General features: G+C 39.8%; 2 pseudogenes; one reads left to right on the forward strand and one right to left on the reverse strand.

Annotated features, from left to right (window-relative positions):
- Positions 1 to 2,419, reverse strand: part of LOC100352613 (serine/threonine-protein kinase PAK 5 pseudogene) — a 54,751-nt pseudogene extending 52,332 nt beyond the window's left edge.
- A 57-nt stretch (positions 2,420 to 2,476) lies between these two features.
- The window catches only part of LOC100352869 (eukaryotic translation initiation factor 5 pseudogene), a 76,923-nt pseudogene continuing 59,541 nt past the window's right edge, over positions 2,477 to 19,858 (forward strand).

Here is a 19,858-nt window from a genome sequence, read left to right on the forward strand (position 1 = left end):
TCCGGCGCCCCAACCGGGACTAGAGCCTGGTGTGCCAGCACCGCAGGCACAGGATTAGCCTATTGAGCCGCAGCACCAGCCTCATTCTATCCTTTTTAATTCTGTTATTATTACCAGGCACTTGATCCTATTTATATGATCACTTTACCATGTTTTCCTATCTATATGTTTACTTTAATTCTTAATATGCTCATTTTAACAGTCAAGATGGCATTTTTACCACCAAGCTGAGAGATGGGCCAAGGACTTAAACAGACATTTTTCAAAAGAGGAAATACAAATGGCCAATAGACATGAAAAAATGTTCAGGATCACTAGCTATCAGGGAAATGCAAATCAAAACCACAATGAGGTTTCACCTCACCCCAGTTAGAATGGCTCTCATACAGAAACCAACAAACAAAAAATATTGTCGAAGATGTGGGGATAAAGGTACCCTAATCCACTGTTGTTGGGAATGTAAACTGGTAAAGCCACTATGGAAGACACTATGATGATACCTCAAAAAATCTGAATATGGGCCTACCATATGACACAGCCACCCCATTTCTGTTCTGCATGATCACAACTTCATTAAAAAGCAGCTCTTACCTTTGTTGCTTCTAGTGGTCCATTTTCTTCACTGTAGCTTGTTTCCTTGTGTGTTTCTTTTTTTTTTTTTTTTGACAGGCAGAGTGGACAGAGAGAGAGAGAGAGAGAGAGAGAAAGGTCTTCCATTTCCGTTGGTTCACCCTCCAATGGCCGCTGCGGCCGGCATGCTGTGGCCAGTGCACCACGTCGATCCGAAGGCAGGAGCCAGGTGCTTCTCCTGGTCCCCCATGGGGTGCAGGGCCCAAGCACTTGGGCCATCCTCCACTGCACTCCCGAGCCACAGCAGAGAGCTGGCCTGGAAGAGGGGCAACCGGGACACAATCCGGCGCCCCGACTGGGACTAGAACACAGTGTGCTGGCGCCGCTAGGCAGAGGATTAGCCTGTTGAGCTGCAGTGCTGGCCTCCTTGTGTGTTTCTTGGTGACAATGCGCACAATGCCTGTTGATCCTTGCCCAATTTTGATAAAGTTGTCCAAGTCACCCCTGGGGTCCCCTGGGCTGACCACCAGCTGCAGGTCAGCTCAAAATTGTTCATGGGACACCATGGAGGGCTGCTGGTTTGAGGAGGAGCCCCAGCTAGGAGGAGGGTAGGTGCTGGATGAGATGCAGAGAGAGCTCAGGTAAGAGGTGGTGGAGATGTGCTGGGAGCTGGTTTGCAGGGAAAGGTGGTGGTATAGGGAGGCTTTTTGTACCCAGATGGGTAACGGTGGCTGCTGGAGGAATAGCCGCCTTTTCTTTAACTTTGAGGTAGTTTGGTGGGGCCCCTGGGATAGATGTCAGACCCTGACAGTAGAGGGCTGAGGGCCAACCTGTGCTCAATCATAGTTTACCATTGGAAAGCACATGTTGGACTCTGACAAACAAGGGTAGGTGTAGGAGTTGTACGAGTGTCCTTGGGGATGGGTTTTAAATGTACTCTGAATTTAAATGCTCTGATGGGCATCATGGGTTCCTGGATCCCTGAACCTGACAGGGACCTCTGCCACATGGCTGGCTGAGGACTCGTCTGGTTCATGTAGGACAACTTTGGCCGCCTGTCATAGTTCTCTAGGCTTGGTGCCCACTCACTTTAGCTATTCACCAGACTCTCCTTGGAGCACCTGCTGGTCCCTGAAGTTCTAGAATGCGTGAACTGGAAAGGGTAATCCAGAGGGGAGCTTCCTGATGCTCACTGGTACTCCCATTTGTGATCACTGTAGTTGCTTGGTTTGCTCAGTGAGTCCAAGTGAGCGTGATAATCGACAGGAAATCTGGCAATATCACCTTTATCAGTTTTCATCTCAGAATAGTAGGCCTCCCCATGCTTCATTCTCATCATGTGTCCGTCTTGCTTGGTCACATGGCTACCTTTATCAGGATCCAATTCATCTCTGTAGAGACTCTTTTCTCTGTGCTTTTTGGTCACATGGTCAACAGTAGTATTGGATTCACTGGAGTACTCTGACAAGATGATGAAGCTATCTTCTTCCAAATGGCACTGACCGTGGCTGGAGGCTCTCTGATCCAGGGTATGTGGGCTTTGTTTCCTTAGTGAATTGGAGCAAGTCATTGAGATGTTGTCACCATCCTCCAGCAAGCTGTTGAAGGAGGTTTCCTTGAAGGGTTTGTTTCCTCTAATGATTGTCTTCATGGGAGCCAGTTGTATGGGTGTGATACATGAAGCATTCACCACGGGCTTCAGTCTGTTAGCAGTATCTGCTAACAGGCTATGCCACTGCTGTGGAAGGCTGCAAAATTTCTGTTCTTGTGGATCAAACCCAGTATGAACCCTGTGCTCAATGTTGGATAGGCCAGATATTTCAATCTTTTTCTTTTTCTTCCCAAACATGATGCCAAAACCTTTTTTTTTTTTGATGGCTGTGAATGAATTAAAGACTCCAGAGGAATGTGGCTATTTATGGTCTGCAACATTTTGTTGGAGATCTCCAGTTTACTTCATTTTCCCTCAGAGTTCATTTTGGCAATAGGTGGAGGCATTTCTTCACAGGGTATTTCTGGTGGTTGTCTGTCAGCAAAGCGGCAGTGCCTCAGCCATGTCTCCTCTGCTGCTTCATCGCTCTGAACTCCATGTTCTCAGTCTCTCCTGGCGCACACTGGGGAAATACTACCTCTATTTTTTTAATGTAAGAGTTATGAGGTAATATGGTCATAGACTATTGGGCATGCTAGAACATTAAATTTTATAGTTCAAGATGACAGAAAGTTAAAGATGTAAGAATCAAAGCTCAAAAATGAAGAGTGAAGAGGTAGCTCAGAAAGAGGAAACTGGTAGACTCCATCAGTATTTTTTATTGAGAATGACACTTTATATTAGATTTCTCTCTCTACATGTATAGGAAGTGCAAACTCCTAATCACCACTAGGAGAAGATTAAGCATAGGATACAGAGTTGAGTGATTAGCTGCAGTCTTTATTAAGCAGAAAATCCTCAGACCATGCTTCATAGGTAATTATAATGATGTTAGTGGATCAAATATTTGTGTCCCATAAAATGCTGTAGAAAATCCCAACTCAAAGCGTCTGGGCAGTAATATAGGGACAGTTTTGGAGTATCATCAGCAGTTTGGAGGTACTGAAATGTCTGAAAAAAGTTTTTCAGGACTCCAATTCAGAGAACACTGTTTCTACAAAATTCCAGTTGCTTTTTTTGTCTTGTTGTTAAATTTAATCTTAAAAATTCTACATTGGCAATTGGATATATTGGAGGAGTTTAATTCACTGGGGGCATTGTTTGTGTGGAGTGCATGATATAGCATAAAAAGGGCTGTATTATTTTCTACAGCTTGGAGCAAATGAACCATCACTTGTGTTTCTTTTTCTTTTCTTTTTTTTTTTTTTTTTGTAAATGACAAATGATTCTGGGAGCTACTTTTGTACTTGAAGAGACTCAGGTAATCATGACTTCAGAATGTAAGACACCTCAGTTTATCACTATACCTGTCACAAGATTGTATTGATAGCTAGCTTAAGTAAGTATATAGTATGCATGAAACTCTTGGTACAGTAAAAACAAATTCAAATAACTCAGTTAACAAAGAACCCGAGTGTGAGCCTGAGTTAGAGGTTTTATAGTAAGTATATTTCTTAAAATTATGCTTGTGGTTATCTAACGAGATTGGGGGATAAAAATGGTAAAATGAGGATTGATATGAAGAGGTTTATACTATATTAATAGGGTTTTCCTTTCCTTGGAGAAAGTGAAACTAATGATTTACCAAGAAAAGCAGTTTTGAAGGTGACTATATTTTGGCTCAAACTATACCATGTATCAAAAGTCACAGTTAATATAACCTAGTGAGAAAATTATTTTACATTTGTACTATTCATATGATAAAAAGCATTTAGTACCCTTTTTGTGTCTGATGAAAATATGCTTAAGAGACATCAACCTTCCTACCAGCTCTCTACCTCACATCCCACTGACATAACACTTTAAGGGAGGACCAGGGCAAAGCATGCTTTGAGACCACATTGGGTGTTGGAAGATTACTGTGGTATTGAATTACTTGTTCTGACGATACTTGTGCAAATTCAGTCACTCATGGCATTGAACAAATTGAAAACCAAAAATAAGTGCCTGGCATCAACTAAGTTCCAATCCATTGAGATTATATCCACTGCAGGTCACATTCATCCTGAGGAAGACATTCCTGTTATGAGCTTCTTCTTCCTTGAGGCCATAAATAGTCCCTAATGTGTTGATCCTCTTTTCTTTTTTTTTAAAAAAAATTACTTTACTTGAAAGTCAGAGTTACACACAGAGAGAAGGAGAGGCAGAGGCAGAGAGAGAAAAAGCAAGAGAGAGCGAGCAAGAGAGAGAGGTCATCCATCTGCTGGTTGGCTCCCCAGATGGCCACATGGCCAGAGCTGCGCCAATCTGAAGCCAGGAGCCTGGAGCTTCTTCCAGGTCTCCCACATGGGTACAGGGGCCCAAGGACTTGGCCCATATTCCACTGCTTTTCCAGGCCACAACAGAGAGCTGCATTGGAAGTAGAGCAGCAGGGTCTCGAACTGGTGCCCATATGGGATGCCGGCACTGCAGGCGGTGGCTTTTCCCACTACACCACAGCACTGGCCCAGATCCTGACTCTTAATTTTATTTTTTATTTATATACCTTTGGTCAGATACACACTCCTCAGTTTACCACTGCCTATTGTCATCCAACTTTGCATATTTATGTTATCTGTCCCACTCTTGAAGGCACTTGACTCTTTCAGACTTTAAGAATGAATAAAAAGTCATGTTTCAGACTTCTTTCTCTGATATATTCCCTATATGGTAGATACAGAAATGAAGTAGAATGAAGCAGAACAAGAATTCACTACTGTCCCTGATATACAGCACCAGAGGGAGACAAACTTCTATCAGTCACTATAATGGATATTATGTTGCAGGGAGAGCTGATGATTGTTAGAAGTCCCATCTCTGCCCAAGAATAGTATATCCATCATAGCAAATCCTGAGATATTCACACAGATATTCTTTTGTGGCAATGGTCAAAATATAGGATAATATAAATATTTATGAAGCATCTCTAATATGCCCCAGACACCCTATGTTATTTATAATCTGACTTGTAAGATAGGCCTTATTCATTATGTCTTACAGATGCATAACCTGAGGCCCGTAAAAGGATAGGAGGTTAAATTGGCTAATTCCACACAGCTAATGAGTCAAGGATCCAGAATACATAGCCCCATATGCCTACGCTAAACCAGAGTTCTCAATTTGGTTATATAGTAAAATCTGTGAGGGGAACTTTTAAATAATTCAGATCCACAAACCAGGACTCAGATCAGTTAAATCAGAGTGGGTATGGTGGATGTGTGTTACTATTCTGAGTATTTTAAAAATGTCCATAATTTTAAAAAGCATCTAAGAATAACTTTAGTTATTTCCTTCTATGTAAGTTCCCTCCTTGGCAAAAGGACTTGTGTTGACAGTAAATTATTTTTGAGCATCACTAATACAGCTAGTCTCTAGTCTCTTTGCTAATGCTGTCCAGTGTTATGAGAATTTAGAGCTGATTGAGAGCTGCAGATTCTAACTCCTTTTCTATATGAAGACTATAAGCTGAGGCTCATTTAAATCACCTGACAGTCCTCTATTGCCCTAATTGTTGATAAATAATTTTTTTCATAGATAACTATTTAATCAGCACTTTCTGATCATAACTGAATAGACGTAGCCTAGGCTAAGAATAGTGAGAAATAAAAGATGTGTGAACATGGCACCCACTCTCTAAAGCTTACAGTCTCAAAAAGGATAAATGCATGTCAAAATACCTACAACATCACAAGTTAGACTGCAAAATGCCCTTGTTTTTAATGGTATGACAAATGGTTGGATCTGGTTCTATAACTGCAGGTGTGCATATGACATGTTCTAAAAGAAAGTACATATCCCTGATAGCTATTAGGGAAATGCAAATTAAAACCACAATGAGGTTTTACCTCACCCCAGTTAGAATGGCTCACATACAGAAATAGAAAAACAAAAAATATTGGCGAGAATGTGGGGAGAAGCATACCTTAATCCACTGTTGGTGGGAATGTAAATTGGTACAGCCCTGTGGAAGACAGTATAGAGATATCTCAGGAAGCTGAATATAGACCTTCCATATGATCCAGCCATCCCATTACAAGGAATTTATCCAAAGGAAATGAAATCAGCATATGAAAGACTTATCTGCACACCCATGTTCATTTCTGCTCCTAATTGTTGATATGGAATCAACCCAGATATCCATCAACTGAAGAATGGCTAAAGAAATTATGGTATATATACACTATGGGATACTACAAAGTAGTAAAAAAAAAAGAAATCTTGTCATTTGCAAAAAAAATGGATGCATTATACTTAGTGCAAAAAGCTAGTCACAAAAAGACAAACATCATATGGTCTCTCTGATCTGTGGTAACTAATAGGGTACTTAAAATGTAATCTACAGGAGCAAAATGACACTTTGAAATGTGACGGTTTTGAACAGCCCTTGCCTTGGCTGTTGGGGAACAATGCTTATCTTGCTTGTTTGTTTGCTTTTGCTCTTTACTTCCATGTTTTTCATACTGATCGATGAACTCCCTACCCAGTGTGTGGTTAATCTTATGACTATACAAATTAATTGAAAATTGATCTCCATAAAAAATAAGAATAGGAAAAGAAGAGTGAGGAAGAAGAAAGGGGGTAGTATAGGTGGGAGCGATGTCGGGGGGGAAGCATCATATTCCCAAATCTGTAAATATTAAATGCATGAAGTTGTATCCCTTAAATAAAATAAAAAAGAAGAAAGTACATAGTGTTTCTCAAACTTTCTTGATACTAAGAACCTCCTGATATGCTTGTTAACGTAGTACTTGATAGACCCATCGTACACCTTCTAAATCAGATTATTTGAGTAAGGAGCATCAGAATCTGTATTCCTAACAACTATCTTAAGTGATTTTATCTTAAGTGACTTTTGTTATGGGGAAAACTTGGGATAAATGGCTATAATGGAAGGAATAGATGTTTAAGAGTAGGTGCTCTCCTCTGGTCTCAGAATCAGCTCTTAAGGCATACAGATCTGGCTGAAGAGCCCATGAGAGTATTTCAGGCATGGAAAGCCAAGACACTCTGGCAAAAAATGACCTAAATGAAAGATCTCCCTGAGTGAGATCCCAGTGGAAAGAACAGGTCATCAAAGAAGGAGGTACCTTTCTCTGAAGGGAGGAGAGAACTTCCACTGTGACTATGACCTTGTCTAAATATGATCAGAGTCGGTGAACTCAAAAGGCTTCCATAGTCTTGGCAACTCATGACAAGAGCCTAGGGAGATTTACTGACGCCATAAACAGGAGTGTCAATTTGTTAAGTCAACAACAGGAGTCACTGTGCACTTACTCCCCATGTAGGATCTCTGTCCTTAATGTGCTGTACATTGTGATTTAATGCTATAACTAGTACTCAAGCAGTATTTTTCACTTTGTGTTTCTGTGTGGGTGCAAACTGTTGAAATCTTTTCTTAATATATGCTAAACTGATCTTCTGTATATAAAGAGAATTGAAAATGAATCTTGATGTGAATGGAAGGGGAGAGGGAGTGGGAGAGGGGAAGGTTGCTGGTGGGAGGGAAGTTATGGGGAGGGGAAAGCTGTTGTAATCCATAAGCTGTACTTTGGAAATTTATATTCATTAAATAAAAGTTAAAAAAAGAATAGGTGCTCTCAGCCTTAGCTGCATGTTAGAATAATTGAAGGAGCTTTAAAAAATTCTGGCACGTGGGAACCACCATACCCATGCTGGTTTAATTGATTTGGTGGCTGGTCTGGGGATCTGAATTATTTAAAAGTTCACCTCACTGATTTTACTATATAACCCAATTGAGAACCATTTGGCTTAGAGACTGACATACCTGGATTTCTATTCTATATCCTTTGCTCATTAGAATGTTGTGTGGAATTAGCCAACTTAACTTCCTATCCTTTTTTTGTACTAAGTTTCTGTATCTGTAAACCATAATGAGTAAGACCTTGTTTACAGGGTTAAATGGGTTAGAGGATCAGATTATAAATTAAATGTCAGATGTCTGGGATATATTAGAAGTGTTTCATAAAGATTTGTAGTATCCTATATTTTGACCATTGCCATGAAAGAATGTCTCTGTGAATTTCTAATGTGGAAAACAAATCTATGATTGCAGAGAGATTGGGATTCATGGACCAGCTGAAATAAGGCCTAATTAAGTGAACCAAATGGTAATCAATTCCAGTTTGCCCTTCTGCTTTGGCCCCTGCTTGGTATCTTCCTGCCTATCTGCCAGGTGCAACAGCAGGGAGGCCATCCTGAAGAACATTTTATTCCATTGTGAAAGGAAACTGTTTTGATTTTCCACAGTGTTGACTTCCTGCATAATCCTGCAAATGCCTCCTCTGAACTTTTCTTCAGCTTCTTCTGTTATTAACTCTGGCAGCTTCACCTGGCAGGAGGTGCCTTGTAGGGCCTCTTTAGGAATCAGGGCCTTTGGTAGGTTAATTACAGACAAAGCTGTGGAAACTTTCAGAGGTTAAAGGTCCAAACAACATAGAAATGTACACTAATATCAGTAGCCTACTTATTACTCTGAGAAGGCAATAAGTAATTTTAAACTAAATTAGTTAACACATCTGGATAAAGATAGTTTTTACACGAAATGCTTATACTATTAAATTTCTAATCTGTTATTGTGTGGAAGGAATACAATACTGTTATTAATGTTGTATAACTGTCTATTTAGTATTGTCCCTGCTCTCAACTTTGCAAATAAGTCCTCAGGAAATAGATGTAAACTGTTCTGCACACATATCTTTTGCTGGCATAAAAATACTAAAGGGAAGCCCAGTTCATAAATACATAATTAACTAACTTTATTATTGAAGAAGAATTAATAACCTGAATATATGCAGGTAGCAACAAATGATTACAAAGATGCAGCAGAGTTTCCACTCTATTTATATAGAATTAAAATTACAGTTGCTATATATCATTCTTGCTTTTAGTTAACAGCAGATACTCAATTTCTGCCAGAAATTATGTTGATCTTTGACATTTTGTTTGCCATAATTCTTTATGAGGCTTACCCTAATATTTTGTTCTTCATAATTTTTATCCATACTGCCTACAGTTGCTTCTGACGGCTTATTTAACACATCTGATTACTTATATCCCTCAACATTCCTCAGTGAGTTTATTTTTTCTACAAACATTCCCCTTTGATTCCTCCTTTTCACACAAACTATCAGATTTTCCATACAATTTGTGTAACAAGACTATTTCTTTTTTTTTTCAAGATTTAAAAAAATTATTTGAAAGGCAGAGTTATAGAGAGATAGAAGGAGAGAGAGAGGGAGAGAGAGACACAGAGGGAGAGAGAGAGAGAGAGAGAGAGAGAGAGAGAATCTTCCATCTGCTTGTTCACTCCCCAAATGGCCTCAATGACTGGGTTGGATCAGGCCAGGAACCAGGAGCTTCTTCCGGCTCTCCCATGTGGGTGCAGGGGCCAGAGCCATCTTTCGCTGCTTTCCCAGGCACATTAGCAGGGAGCTGTACCAAAAGTGGGGCAGTCAGGACTAGAACTGGCAACTATATAGGATGCTGGCACTCCAGGCCATGGCTTTAATCCATAGCACCACAGCACTGGCCCCTACAGGACTCACTTTTTGGTGAGCTTTTCTTAGTTTTCCAAGTCCAAAGCCACATAAAAATAAAGAAACTTTTTTTTTTTTGCCAGAGTGTCTTGGCTTTCCATGCCTGAAATACTCTCATGGGCTTTTCAGCCAGATCGGAATGCCTTTAGGGCTGATTCTGAGGCCAAAGTGCTGTTTAGGACATCTGCCATTCTATGAGTCTGCTGAGTATCTCACTTCCCATGTTGGATCACTCTCCCCTTTATTTATTCTATTGGTTAGTATTAGCAGGTACTAGACTTGTTTATGTGCTCCCTTTGACTCTTAGTCCTTTCATTATGATCAATTGTGAACTGAAATTGATCACTTGGACTAGTGAGATGGCATTGGTACATGCCACCTTGATGGGATTAAACTGGAGTCCCCTGGTATGTTTCTAACTCTACCATTTGGGGCAAGTCAGCTTGAGCATGTCCCAAATTGTACATCTCTTCCCTCTCTTATTCCCACTCTTATGTTTAACAGGGATCACATTTCAGTTAAATTTCAACACTTAAGAATAACTGTGTATTAATTACAGAATTAAACCAGTCATATTAAGTAGAACAGACAAAAAAACTACTAAGAGGGATAATGTATTAAGAGATCCCAGTGGAAAGAACAGGTCTTCAAAGAAGGAGGTACCTTTCTCTGAAGGGAGGAGAGAACCTCCACTTTGACTATGACCTTGTCTAAACAAGGTAAGAGTCGGAGAACTCAAGGGGCTTCCGTAGCCTTGGAAACTCATGACTGGGAGATTACTGATGCCATAAACAGGAGTGTCAATTTGTAAAGTCAACAACAGGAGTCACTGTGCACTCACTCCTCATGTAGGATCTCTGTCCTTAATGTGCTGTACATTGAGACTTAATGCTATAACTAGTACTCAAACAGTATATTTCACTTTGTGTTTCTATGGGGGTGCAAACTGTTGAAATCTTTACTTAATGTATACTAAACTGATCTTCTGTAAAAAAAAAAGAAGAAATTATCAATTCCCAACTTGACTCTCACTGGGATTAAACATGACAATAGGTCTGATCTGATTTCATCATCATTTAAAAAATCATCTATTATTTTTCACTTTATGTTTCTGTGTGGGAGCAAACTGTTGAAATATTTACTTAATGTATGCCAAACTGATCTTCTGTATATAAAGAGAATTGAACATGAATCCTCATTTGAATGGAAGGGGAGAGGGAGTGCGAAAGGGGAGGGTTGTGGGTGGGAGGGACGGTATGGGGGGGAAGCCATTGTAATCCATAAATCGTACTTTGGAAATTTACATTCATTAAATAAAAGTAAAAAAAAAAGAAAAAAAAAGGAGACGGAGGAAGGAGATTTAAGACTGAACAAAAAAATAAAGAAACGACTAATTTTGTGACAGGATGAATTTCAAAGTTTAAAAGGAATATTAACTTTAGGTGAATACCAGTGAACACACACCACTGATGAGTTATTAGGCCAAATTCTCAGCATAAAAATTATTTTTCATCATATACCTATTTCATATGACTAGTTGAATATCTTATTTTTCTAAAGTGTTTTATAAGTTGAGAGTTGTTCTTCAATTCTCATTTTTTTTCCAACTGGTGCCTCATGTATAATCAATATGTGGAGTTCTGGTTTGAAGTTTTTCTTGTATGGTCTAGTATGTTTCATATGAATATCCATCAATTACGAAAGTCTTATTATTCTTACACATCAATCCACAGCCAAGAGAAATACTTCCATGTTTCCCAATCATGTTTTTAATATAAGACACATACATTTCACACAGCCATCATTCTTTGTGAGTTCAGGTTTAGGACATTCATTGGAGAGTGAAAATAGAGCTGTTAAGTTATAAGAAACAGAGTTCAATTTGTTCTAAATTTCAAGGATGAGTCATTTCTCACATCTGTTAATTCCAACATCTGTTAATAGCAACAATTTAATTACAGTTAACTGAATGATAGTTATCCATCTAACATATTGGTTCCATATTTATTGATGTAATGAAGAAATTTCATACTTTAGTCAGATTAGTTTTAACAGTCCAGTTACAGAAATTTGTATCTGATAATGCCATATTTCATATCTACAATATGATCAACCTTTTTATACCATATTTTTCTCTGCTTTCATGTTACCATACCCAATGCTTAATTATTCATCTAAGTGCGTACTGTTATAGTTGTTGAATAGCTAGTTGTTATTTGATTATACACATGAGTGCTTGGAAAAATCCTCTAGCAACACTCTTTTTAAAAATATTTTGTTAATTTATTTGAGAGGTAGAGTTACAGACAGTGAGAGGGAGAGACAGAAAGGTCTTGCTTCCGTTGGTTCACTCTCAAAATGGCTGCAACAGCCAGAGCTGTGCCAATCCAAAGCCAGAAGCCAGATGCTTCTTCCTGGTCTCCCACATGGATGCAGGGGTCCAAGCAATTGGGCCATCTTCTACTTCTTTCCCAGGCCATAGCAGAGAGCTAGATTGGAAGAGGAGCAGCCAGAACTCGAACTGGTGCCCATATGGGATGCTGGAGCCGCAGGCGGAGGATTAACCTACTGTGACACTAGCAACACTTTTTTTGTGACAGGATTTCACACCAAATTATCTTAATTCTAAATTCTTCCCAATTTCATTCTAATTTTGCTGAACTCCTGTATCCTTTATTAGATTATTACTCCATCCTGTTTGTATTGAAATTCCATGTTTCTGAAATTGCTCCAATATCAAAAGCAAATTCTTGGCATACCAAGATTCCTGGATTGGATCCTTATTCTCTCAATATAGCATTTATGAGTTCAAACATGGCCCCATTTTTTTTCTAAAATTTGTGTTTGTAAATACCATTTTATACAGTAGAATTGAAGTTATATTGTCAGTAGTAATATTAAGAGATGTAGTCCATTTTGATTATCCTAGGGCTAACTAGAGTATCAGGTTCTAAACATGGTAGGATCAATATTATGGAGGACAGGTTTTAGACCTTTGGAAAAACCACCACTAGCATTCAGCTTGAATTTACTGCTTATCTTTATATTTACCTTCAGTTTTGTTAAAATTTACAGTTATAAAAGGCCAGAAGCAAGTGAAGTCTTTGGTATTGTTTAGGGACTTTTCATTTGAGTATATTCAGTTTTTTAGTGTTTGTTTATTTTAATCTGCTTAAAAAGAAGAAACAGAGAAAAAGAAAGATATTTTCCATCTGCTGGTTCACTTTTCAAATGCTTTTAATAGCCAGGGCTGGATCAGGCCAAAGTCAAGAGCTAAAAGCTACATCTGGGTCTCAAGTGGTAGGTATCCAAACAGCTGAACCACTACCTTCTGCCTTCCAGTATGCATTATTAGGAAGCTAGATTGGAGGTGGAATAGCTGAGAGTCAAAATGGCACTCCAATATTGGATCCAATGGTCCCAAGAGGCAGCTTAACCCACTGTGCCACAATGCTTGTTTCTTCATTTGAGTACATTCATTCTTGGTTAACTTTCCTATCCATTACATTCCACAGCATAATGAGCCACTATATTTATGATTGTGTGATGATATTTAACATTGTGTTATTTAATATTTGGGTAATATTTTTTGCAATTTTAAAAGGTTTGTTTATTTATTTAAAAAGCAGAGAGAGAGAGAGAGAGAGAGAGAGAGGAACGGAGAGATCTTCCATCAACTGGCTTACTCCCCAAATTTCCACAAAAGTGAGGGCTGGGCGAAGCCAAAGCCAGGAGCCAGGGGCTTCATCCAAGGCTTCCACATGGTTGACGGAGGCCCAGGCACTTGGGCCATTTTCCGCTGTTTTCCTAGGACACTAGCAGGGAACTGGATCAGAAGTGGAACAGCCAGAACTTGAAATGGTACACATATGAGATGTCAGTGTTGCAGGTGACAGTTTAACCCTTTGCACCAAAAAGTCAACTCCAAGAAATATTTCTTTTATTTTGTGAAAAGACTTGGCATTTTTATTTTTTTGTGATTATAAACCATACAATGAATGAACTGGGTCCATGACTGACAAAAAAAAAAAAAAAAAAAACGGGTTCCTCAAGCTTACATTCACACTCAGGACAATTTGTAATTGATAAAAAATTGTGTATATTTGAGTTACTTATTAAATGAGGAAGAATAATGTTACACTTTGTGTGAACTCCTATGAAATAGGTACCAAGGGGTAAACATTTGGTATAGCAGCTTAAGTCACTGCTTGGTATACCTCCATCCCATATTGGAGTGCTTGCTTTGAATCCTGGCTTCTCTGCTTCCCATTCAACTTCTGGCTAATGTGCATCCCAGGTGGCAGCAGATGCTGCCTCAAGTGCTTGGATACCTGCCACCCATGTGGGAGACCTGAATTGAGTTCCATGCTCCTGGTTTTAGGCTGACCCAAATCTGGATGTTTTGGGCATTTGGGGAGTGTACCAGAGAACAGCAGATTGAAATTTTGAAATGTTCTCTCTCTCTCTCTCTCTCTCTCTCTCTCTCTTCCTCTTTCCCCTCCCTCCCTCCCTCTCTCCCTTCTGCCCTCCCCCCCTTTTAAATAAAAAATGAAAATATTAAAATAAGTATCAAAATTATAATGGCCAGAATAACTAAAATGTATAATTTTAGTTTATTTCTCCAGTTGTTGTTCCATTAGAAAGAATCCTTTCTTTTTTTCTTTTTTTTTTTTTTTTTGACAGGCAGAGTGGACAGGGAGAGAGAGAGACAGAGAGAAAGGTCTTCCTTTTGCCGGTGGTTCACCCCCCAATGGCCGCTGCGGCCGGCGCGCTGTGGCCGGCACACCACGCTGATCCGAAAGCAGGAGCCAGGTGCTTCTCCTGGTCTCCCATGGGGTGCAGGGCCCAAGCACTTGGGCCATCCTCCACTGCACTCCCGAGCCACAAAGAGAGCTGGCCTGGAAGAGGAGCAACCAGGACAGAATCCGGCGCCCCGACTGGGACTAGAACCTGGGGTGCTGGCGCGGCAGGCAGAGGATTAGCCTATTGAGCCACGGCACCGGCCCATAAATTTCAATCTTACATAATAAGCGTATATCTATTTGAATTTCTACCTCATTTTGGTAGCAGTGAGAGTGATTATTAATACATTAAAGTATGCTTCCAATGTAGTGATTATCCAATCTGTTGTCAGAAAACTTTGATGTAGATTTAGTGTCCTGACCTATATTGATAACTGACATACTTCCTCAGGGGGACTTTTCCCATACTTGGCCACACAATGATCAAATAATAAGCCTATGGAAATAAGCAAGCCCGTTACCATGAATGCTTTCTGTTATAATCCATAAACAGCTATATTTAAACCCTAAATTAATAAATGTTTCAAACATTATGGAAAAGGTGAAAATATTAAGATTTCTATAATATGAACAGTATTTCACTTATTGCTTTCTCATGTCTCGTAGGCTATCTCCTTTTGATATTTTTCTCCTCTTTTTGGCTTGACTGAGATATTTCAAACTCTTTTCAAGATTGGAAAATCTTCCACCTGATCTATTCTGTTGTTAAAACTCTCCATTGTATTTTTTTATTTCATTGATTAATGTTTTCATCTTTAAAACTTCTGATTGGTTCTTTTTAATGATTTCTCTCTCTTTGTTGGATTTATCATTCATATCATATATTGTTTTCCTCATTTCTTTGAATTGTGTATCTGTATTTTTTGCACCTCATCGAGTTTTGTCACAGAGCAATTGACAACTGTGAAGCATCCAAAGGGCAGAGTAACAGGTGCTGAAAGAATTACAAGAAACACAAAGTAGAGAGAAGAAAATCAGGGATCAGGGTACTCTCTTGCATGATAGCACAATAGTCCTGAATGTCTTTTGTTCTTCATTTTTATTTAGCTACAATGGTTTAATCATTAATGTTATATGTATACAGATACAATAGCATCAAAACTCAGCAAATAGTTTGGAACTCACTAAACCTATAAGAAAGAAGGTATAAACAAAACTTAATATTCTCTAACCAAGCATCTGAGGTTGAAGGAACTAGGTTGTCACTTGAACAACAGTGGACCTATCCCACATATGTTATCCACAGAAAAAATAACCCATGTGCTTTTGCACCAGCTTACCTATGGTGGCAGTGTTTCAGCCTTCCGTAGCCATTATTCCATGTCTGACTTGGAAAGGTTAAGCCTTCAAGATTCTTGAAACTTTTTTTTTTTTTTGCTGATTTATAATCTATAAGTAAGCACAATCTGAAACTATGCTACATAGCAGTAAAGAAACCAAACAGTTTCTTTAGGATCATCATTTTGATTTATTTTTGAGGCATTTTGGTAGATATTCTTCAAATTAGGATCTATTTCTGAAGAACTATTGTGTTGGTTTGGAGATGTGTTGTTTCCTTGATTCTTCATATTTCCTGTGTCTTTACACTGATGCCTATGCATCTGGCACAACAGTTCTTTCTTTTGCATGGAATAGAATAGGTTTTGTAGGAAAAGACTTTTTTTAGATAGAATGTAGGGTATCAGTTGGGGTGTTGCTTTGGCTTTTATTCTAGGTAAGCCAAGTTGTATAACCACTGAGTGTTTTCTTCATCTGTAATAAATGTCAGCAGTGTTCACAGTGCCACGTTTGTCTAGTCTGTCACAGTTAATGGAGGTATTAATATGACTTTGAGGTGGACATGGGCTTCCATTGATATGGGTTTTTTAAAATATTTATTCATTTTGAAAGAAAAAGTTACATACACACACACACACACACACACACAGAGGAGGTGGGGGGGAATCTTCCATCCACTGATTCTCACTCCAGATGATTTCAACGGCCCAATGGCCACTGCTGGACCAGGCTGAAGCCAGGAGCCAGAAGCTTCATCTGGGTCTCCCATGTAGGTGGTAGAGGTCCAAGAAATCAGTCCTTCATCTGTTGCCTTCCAAGGCAGATTAGCAAGAAACTGGATTTGAAGAGGAGCAGCTGGCATTGGAACCAGCCCTCTGATATGAGATGCAGGTATCCCAATAAGTGGCTTAACCCACTGTGCCACAGTACTACCCTCCATATGTTTTTTACATGCCCAGAGAGTTGTGTGTTACTCACACCAGAAATTATGATGATTGAAGCCATTTACATGGTGCTTGGCCCAACAGGCAAGCGTGAGTGATTCTGGGGCTTGTGGCACCAATTACTGTGGCTCTAGGGCTATATGATATAGACTGAACTTTCCTCAATTCTTACTGGGTGGGTGTGACTGATTCTGGGCTTATAGTAGCACAAGCAGTGAGAGTTTTAAAGGGACCTTGCTACAGTCCTATGGGGGAGTCAAATATAGTTCATGCTGGAGATTGTGCACTTTTAGGTGTGGGCTTAGGGCAGTGGAATGCAGATATCTTCTTCCCTAGATTCCACAGCATAGGTTCCAGTAACTCCAAGGCAAATAGTAATAATAGTTGGAGTGTTAGAGCTACAGTGCAGGGAAGATAACTCCTTCAGGTCTTACAAGAAAAACGTGGGTTATTCTTGATTGTGCAATGGCAACTGTGGGCCTAATTCTACATCAAGTGGAATGGAGATAGAGCCCTCTTCATGCCATACAGGGCAAGCACAGGTGTCTGGTACTTACAGTGCCAAAAGTCCCCATCTTGGAACTGCAGGATGCAAGCAGCGATATTACCCAAGTCTCACATTTCATGTGCAGGCTATGCTAGGGATTGTGCATTAGAAGATATAGTTTTAGAGTATTGGAATGCAGATAGGTTACTTCCCAGGTCCCATGGAGAGAATTCTGATGATTACGTAGTATGTAGCTCCTACTGTCTCAGTCTCAGAGCTGCAGGACTTGTTGTTGAATACTTTACCTGTGTCCCACGGGTTGATTACATAATATACATGACTGAACCAGTGGGATGCAGGTAGGGCCTGCCCCCACAGGCAAACCCAAGTGACCCTGGGACTTATCAAATGAAGAATCAGAGACCCAGAGCTGAAGCATGCAGTAGGTCCCTTACCTAGGTGCCTTGGGGAAAACTCAAGTGACTGGAATAGCTCCAATCATCACAGTCCCCAAGCTGTGGGGCTCAGAGTGTACCTTATCTAGGTACACTAGATCCCCCACAGTGATCATATTTTGTGATGGACATTGTACACTAGCAGGTGCACGACAGGAGCAGAAGAAGGCAGATAGGGCCTTCCTCAGACCCCTTGGGGGAGCACAAGTGACCCTGGAACTTATAGCACCAAAAATCACAGTCCTAGAGCTGCAAGATGCAGTGAGGTCCTTATGTAAGTCTCACAGTGTGAGTGCTAGTTATACTTGGGAATATTTATTGGCAGCTGCCAGCCTGAAGCAGAGGAACACAGATGCAGTCCTCTAGATCCTACATGTGAGTACAAGACTCTCCAGAGATGGTAACACAAACAGAGTCCATCCCAGAGCTTCAGAGCACAAAGGGAATTGACCCCAGGTTCCACAGACCATGCAGCAGTAATGTTGTGGCTTGTTCTCATGCTACCCAGAAACCTGTCCTATGAGATGGAGAAGGGAACTTCCTCACTTTGGGTACTCTGGGCTTGCATATGAGCTTTTGCTGACAGAGGCCCACGAAGCCATGAGGAAATTTCTTACATTACATAGAGCAAGCAAGCATAGACCAGGAGCTTATACACTGAAATTCCACATCTGTAGAATGCAGGGGGCATATTCTTGGCCCTGCTTTGGCTCTGGCTCTGGCTATGGGAAATTCTGCTATGAACAAGTTTATTTGCTGAACCCTAAGAAAGTATGGAGTTTAGAAGAGGTTGTACCTCAGCAGCTGGTATCTAGTGTTTTTGGGGTGGAGGGAGAAAATGTGGGTTCATTTTTATGAGTAAAGTGGTTGCTTGGACCCCAGTCAGCCTTCCAGATTGCATTTAAAGCCAGTGAGGACTGTGCAATTCTGTAGTTAGGGCTGCTGAGCTGTAGCAGTGGCCAGGCATCTTGAAGCTTTCTACTGACCTTTTCCTAGCAAGATATCTTCTTACTGGCTGGTGAGCCAGGATAAGAACTGCATCATGCTTTACTCTCTCTCTCCCTCCCCCACCCCTTTTCTCTCTGCAGGTCTCAGTCTCTGTGCTGTTTGTAGTTCCCATCACTTCTTTGTTATTATAATTTTTTTAATTGTAACATTTAAAATTTCTGTAACATTTTGCCACAATCACTTCAAATGTAGACACTATATACATACACATAAATATACTATTTTTGAAAATAGATAATATTACAGAGGGAGGAATTCATAATGATCATGATAGTAAAGAAGGGTATATTGTAATTTACATGGTATGATTAAGTGAAGCAATATTTATAACTATATACCAAATAATATGACATCCACACAATTTTTATCTATCTGTACTCTGTTTCTCTCTCTATGTATATATAACATAAATATATATATGTGTGTGTGTGTGTGTGTGTGTGTGTATGTGTGTGTGCATAGAGAAAGAATATATATATCCACAAACGAGAACAACAGAACAACATGAGATTTGTTCTTTCTTGGTGTGGCTTATTTCCCCATCACTTCTTTATTTTAGTTTCCCATAAGTCAATTTCCTGGAAGTGTGGTCCTCTCTATGTTGCTCTGGCACTTTTCTGTGGCTGAGGTGAGTGTTGATCTTCTCTGTTTAGCCATCTTGATCTTTCTTTATACAACATTTAACTTTTGAAACATGGATATATCAATATTCTCTTACAAGGTCCCTTCTTATTTGTTGATGGTCCCAGATAAGAGTTTGTTTCTTTATCTGGGAACCTAACATTGAAGGCTTATTTTTCTTTTTTTCATGTCTTACTAAAATTTATTTTCCTTAAAGTAAGCTGCTGCTGAGTATACATGAGAACTGTCGGTGTCCTTGCCAGCTACTTGCATTTTCCTTAGTTTCTACTTGCATTCCAGGGAGAAAAGGTTGCTGCAAATTCGGACCTAAAACCTTGACTTGTTTGAAGAGGAAAATAGCTTACTTCTTGGGACCACGGCATTCCCTGCAGGGAGTGTGAGTTATGATTTGTGTGTTTCATTAATTAAGCAAAGTGAGCTGAAGGCAACACTCCATGCAGCAGGCAGCATACATTTCCATGCAAAGGACTATAGACACAAAACATG

The sequence above is a fragment of the Oryctolagus cuniculus genome, chromosome X (assembly GCF_964237555.1).
Source record: "Oryctolagus cuniculus chromosome X, mOryCun1.1, whole genome shotgun sequence".
Lineage (NCBI taxonomy): Eukaryota > Metazoa > Chordata > Mammalia > Lagomorpha > Leporidae > Oryctolagus > Oryctolagus cuniculus.